Genomic DNA, 5,978 nt, shown 5'->3' on the forward strand with positions numbered 1-5,978 from the left:
CAGATTTAGCCACCTTTTGGAAAGACTGCATGAGGCTTTGGGGGACATCTGACCCAACCACAAACAGTATATTTTATGCCTCATGTACCACGTAGTCTCTCCTGCAGCTACTGCCCTCTGCCGCTACTGCCCAAGCCACTATAGATGATCCAACCAATGAACAGACTGCGCGGAAGAACAGACGATGGGCCTCCTGGGTCCCACAGCAGGAGTTCTCGGGCTCCTGGCGTAAATCCAGGAATAATCACTTACTGACCCCAGCCAACAATTCAGACTCAAAAAAAGAAGGGAATTTTCTTCTGAATTACCCAGAAAACACGCTAGACTGTCCCATGAATTGTGCCACATCGGTGCAGGTTTTTGACACACTCACACGTCAGACTCAGAGCTGCAGAAGCGCCTCCTTCCTTTCCCGGCACCCGGAGCACCAGGGAAGAGCCGAGCAGCCGCGGAGGACAGCTGAGATCTCTCAGAAGCAAATATTTGCACAGCTCCTTCAAAAGGAAGGGAGAATTTTACTCCGAGCTAATAGATTTTATTAACATAATAATTTTTATTTCTACCATTTAAAGTAATAGTCCACCAATTCCCCAACAAACACTTGTTTCTCTTGATTTATCCTAAGGCGCATAAAAGAATTTGCAAAAGATGATGCTCAATGATTATATAAATGTTTTAGATTTCACTGTAAAGTAACTTTGAAGCATTTTAGGTTTTGCTTCGTCTGTCTCTTTCCTCTTCCTCACACAAGAAAACTGACAACTGTTAGGCATATGTCCACCTATGCAAGTTTTTGAAAGAAACCATCAATTTACACTAACACTAAATGGACAAAGAAAAACCAATTAAGGGTCTGTGGTTTCACTTAACTGAAGTCTAAACAAAATTTATTCATTCAAAGCTTTTTAAATCATTTTATTCACATTATATATACAAGTTAAATGTCAGTTTTAGTTATCCAAAGCATAAATAAAGCTTATAAATTTCAAACATAATTACTTCTCTTGAGATAACGTATTTTATCTAGTTAATCAAAAAGTGAAAAGTGCTGATATTCACCCTTTCAAAATCACTAAAAATACTTATTCCAAAGATTTTTAGACTATTTGCCTATGTTTCCACTTAAATGGAGGCAGAATCATAATTAGAAAAATGTAAATAACCTTTAAAAATTTATTTTCATTTTTCCCCAGAGTTACTTACTGTTGCTAAACATCTAGGAAACCCCTGGATTGTATTTTCATGACCCTCAGAGCTAGGTTGCTAATGAAAGCAAAAAATAACACAATTAATGTTTCTCTTGAAAATGTGACAAATCAAATGGGTAAAAAGCATAACCTGCTGTTCTGCTTTGGTCCTAGCTGGCTGGCTGGAGGATACCAAGGCATTTAATCCAGATTAATGCTTAATCTTCATCCTAGGACTAGGAGGTGATTAACGACATACAAAGAAGAAAAGGGTAAAAAAAAAAAAACCTAAATAGTGACTTTCCTCCATTATGAGTCATTTCAATTCTCCAAAACATGCATTCCTTTTAGGAAGGGATTCCTGATCCCCAGTTGATTTCTTCTTCAAGTGGAGTCGCCTTTGAATTTAGCCAGTCTAGCCAGTCAGGCAGCAGCTCCTGCTGGGAGAGGTCTGGGCTCCTCCCCGAGCCCCGGCCTCCCTGTGGATGCCAGGCAAGTGGCAGCGCCATCTTCCGGCGATCAGCACCACAGAGCCTCTGGGGTGAGTCAGGGAGAGGCGGTCCTGCCACAGCCTCCAGACTCACCTTCCTGTGTTGCATCTGTGGGTGCCTCAGTGTAATTCTCGTGGTGGGCAGACCCCAGGTCTGGGGCATCACAGGCTCTGCAGACTCAAAACCAGCAGCCACACAGAGGGAAAAGAGACCACCCTCACTAGCTCCTGCCAGTTCCTGTGCAGCAGCTGTGACAGTTACGGAGGTCCTCCTAGGCAGTGCGACAGAAGCTCTCAGGGGTTCCCACACCCTCTCATTCTCCTGTGGATTCACGCTTTCGGGCTCACCTCTCCACTTCCTGTGCCCTGGATCCGTCCCCAGCGAGGTCTCACCCGGACCCTCGGACTACACTTGCTCTTCCCTGCACATTTACCATTTCTCTGAATGTGGGCTCCTTCCCCATCCACAAATGTGCTCACCTCTGGCCTTCAATGCTGTTCACTGTCTCACTGTCTCCTTCTGAGAGGACAGTGTCCATCCACTGTGGCCACTTAAACTCCACCCCTACCATCCCTAGACCACCCACCCTCACTCCTCCAAGAACTGCTCTCTGCTTTCCCAGATGAAGTCATAGTTTCAACCTCCCCCAACCAACCATGATCTTCAACTACCAATCTTTCCTCCCTGCTGTCACTTGCAGAGTCTGAACTCCATCTGGCCTGGCTTGCACAGTTCCACATAGCACATCCACATCAACCTCAGACTAAACATCCTCAATAACTCCTCATTTTTGGCATCTAGCCTCCTCCTCCTTCCCCATGTTCCCTAAGTATAGTGAGCACATCCTATTACAGGAGCTAACATAATAGAGCCCTGGGGATAAATCCAGCCCAACACTTGTTATAAATAAAGTTTTATTGGAACACACTCAAGACCATTTATAGGCTGCTTTCATGATACCGTGGCCACATTCAGCTGATGGACCTGGCCTTTAAATTCTGAAATATTTCCTGTCCCATCCATTATGGAAAGTTTTCTGACCCTGGCAAATTAAGGCGATTTTAAATGATAATACATCAGGTCATGTATTTATTTCAACACGTAGCTACTTTAGTGCATATTTTAAAGCATAACAGCAAACACATCATTGCTATAATTTCACAAATACTATTGCTTAGCCAACAATAAAGCAAAAAGTGGATTAAAGTGTGTACTAATTTTTTAAAATGTGAGGCAAAGTTATGAAGGTAGTGAGACAATGAACAATTGTGTAAAACTCCAGCCCCTCTCAACTAATGAGGTCTCCAGTAGCACGGCTGTTCACAGAAACTTCAAGCTGACTTCAACGCCACCATTGCCAGCCTCTCAGACACATGGTCATGTTCCAGGATCTGCCCGCTCTTCTCCAGGGCCATAGCCACTGGCTTGGGCCTAGCCCCTGTGTTCAGCCACTACGGCACAGAGTGGCAAGGAGCTGCCCACATCAAGGGAGACCACACGTCCTGCCTCTTAGACGTGGCGAGCACCTGAGGGGGGGCATCCAGGACTTTTACCTGGCCTGTGTGGTCTGCCCTTCATCCTTCTATCTCCAGGCTCCCCTCGGATGGCAGAGCCCCAGGGTGGAAGGAGTCCACCCCACCATCACACGAGCAGAACATGGGGTTCTGTGCTAAGCCACTCTGCTGGGGAAGTTGCGCTGGCTCTGGGTTCCTGGAAGCCCATTTCTCTCCAGACCCCAGCGTCTCCCGACACCCTCCTTTTCTGAAAGCACAGGGTATCTTCTGGGCCTTGAACCTGATCCACTCATCTTCCTAAGTGCTCAGGAGTGGTTCATCTCCTCCAAAGCCCCACAGATGCCCAAATCCGAGCAGAGCAGCCCTCCCACCTGGCTGGGCATTCTTCCCAGCTCCATCTCCGCAGCTCTCCTCACTATTCCTGCCCGGGCCTCTGGCAGCGCTGAGTCCTGAGACTCCTCCTCCTCCTGACTTCTTAACCCGCTCTGCCCCCTCCGTGAATCACTCACCTCCAGTCAGCCGCCTCCACTCATCACTTAGAGCCCAGGCCAAAGCACTGTGAAGACTTCCTGGCTTTTCTTCTTACTTGACTGACTCAACACATGTTCTCTGAATGGGTGGTTGGATGGATGGATAATGGAGAGAATATGGAAGAAAAAGGAAAAATATTTGTGAAGGAAAAAGGAGGGAAGAAGAAAGGAGAGTTCTGTGCTAAAGGAGGGTGCTATCTGCCGTCTGGGCCAGTTCCATCAGCCTCGGTGGGAATGGGTCCGGGGAGTCTGTCTAACCTGTCACTAAGCACCGGGGATTTCTGAAAGGGTTAGCTGAAGTAGAGCATGAAGACAGACCGAAAGGGCTGAGAGACTGTGTTTGTCAAGTTTCCACCACGGGGGCAAAATACCTGCCGCCTGCAGAATAAGAGGAGAGATCTCTTCAGCTCGTGGTTTTCAGAGGATTCAGTCCATGGTCGGTTGGTGCCAAGGCAAAAATGGCATAGCTGGAGGGCCTGGCAAAGGAAAGGGGCTCAAACCAGGACGTGAAGCAGGGAGTGAGAAGGGAGCCAGGGACACGAATGTGTCCTCCAGGTCACACCCCACGTCTTCCTATCGGGCCTTGACCCCGACGGCACACTCCACCATTGAGTCATCAGAGGACCAGTCTGCTGGGGAATACAATGCCCATGTTCCAGTCACCTCCTCAGAGTGTCCCCTCAGCACACACGAGGCTTTTGGGGGGGCTTTTAGCTCTACACCATAAAAGAACCCAAAACCAGAGGTGGGAAAAGGCCTGGAAAGGGGTAGTTGAAGGGCCACAGGACAAGAAACATGCCTCCATTCTGATGGCTCCATTCAGCTCTGGAGCTCTCAGCTGTGTCCTCCCCATTGGTCAGTAGCCAGCTGTCCCCAGCTGTCCCCAGTGTCCTCTGACTCACAGAAGGAGCCCTCCTTCAACCCTCCCTCAAGCAAAATTCTGCCTCTGCCCCTGGGTCAACTCGTACATGGGGCTTGGGGCCCACGTAAAGTGGGGACACGCTGTTATTTGGGTCCCTATGTGACTATCTAGCACAGGATGGGGTGGCGGGGAGGGAGAAAAGGAAGCTCTCGCCAGCTAACAAGCAAACACACTAGCTGTGGACCCAGTGTTAGGAGTCCTGTCACGTCTCTTCAGTGAAGCTGAATAGGTAATTGATGCCAGACCTGGTGTGTGCAGAGCAAAACAGAAACCTCAGTGGGATCTGTATCACATGGATTCCACTTCAAAACCCTGGAGGCTGGCAGCAGAGCAGCAGGTTTCCACACCCTGATTCAGCGGTTTTGGAGCCCCATCAGATCAATAATTCATCACAAACCACCAACTAAGTTAGAAAGCTCACAAGAGAAAGAGCTGGGCCGAATCTGGATTTTTCTTTCTCCCCCTCTTACCAAGCTCAGACCTCAAGGCTGCCGTGGATGCAGCTGCCGCTTGCCTGGCTGCCTGGCGGAGGGAGGAGAATGCAGTGTTCTCCAGCCCAGTTGGGCAACGACCTGCATCCCCACCCACGTGGTCTACTTGGCAAGGGCTGTGTATACACACATATGTGGAAATGGGTAGACCAGGCGTCTTGGCCACCATGTGCCAGGTTTATGTGGTGACACGATCTTATTTGTGCAAATTGTCCCTGGCAATGTGAGATGCTCCTTTAAAGATGGAAATCTGAGGCTCAGACAGGTGAAAAGACCCCCGATTTGCTTAAAAGTCAAGTGAGCTGGTCTGGAATCACACAGCCTGTGCTCAAGCCCTGGCTCTGCCCCTCAGGGCTCTACCACCTCCCCGGGGTTGGGATCCATCGATCTCCTGGGCTGTTGTGAAGAACAGGCCTTTCATTCACTTGTTCTTCCATGCCCATGTGTCCTGTACCCGTAAAGACAAACCTCTGCCCTCACAGAGCTACAGTCTGCTAAGGGAGAGATGTCAGGCACTTCAGGGCTCACTCTGAATCTCCCTCCCAGCAGTGAGGCCCAGGTGAAGTGCCCTGCAGCCCTGACTGTATGCACACATGACCTCTTCCACAGGACCCTTGGCTCATTTGTTTTATATCCCAGCAGCCACCAGGCATCATCCACTTTGCAGGACACAGAAGCAGGAGTCGGGGAGAGCCTGGTCCCTGGCAGCCTAGGGGCTGTCAAACAAGTCATGGGGCCACAGCTCCCACTCAGAGGACTGTGACAAGAACCAGAGGAGCTGACACTGGTAGACTCTGGGTAGTGGGTTTACACTTTGACACTGGGGAACCCCAAAAAGTGGCT

General features: G+C 49.0%; 1 long non-coding RNA gene across 1 annotated transcript; it reads right to left on the bottom strand.

Annotated features, from left to right (window-relative positions):
* Positions 1–280: 280 nt before the first annotated feature.
* LOC117287252 lies at positions 281–5,160 on the bottom strand. Its single transcript, XR_004518488.1, has 4 exons — positions 5,115–5,160; positions 4,094–4,198; positions 3,702–3,801; positions 281–494 (listed from the first exon to the last, which is right to left on the bottom strand). It is a non-coding gene; the product is annotated as an uncharacterized LOC117287252 (long non-coding RNA).
* Positions 5,161–5,978: the final 818 nt, after the last annotated feature.

The sequence above is a fragment of the Fukomys damarensis genome, unplaced genomic scaffold (genome assembly GCF_012274545.1).
Source record: "Fukomys damarensis isolate Sample0158 unplaced genomic scaffold, DMR_v1.0_HiC HiC_scaffold_22, whole genome shotgun sequence".
In the NCBI taxonomy this organism is placed as follows: domain Eukaryota; kingdom Metazoa; phylum Chordata; class Mammalia; order Rodentia; family Bathyergidae; genus Fukomys; species Fukomys damarensis.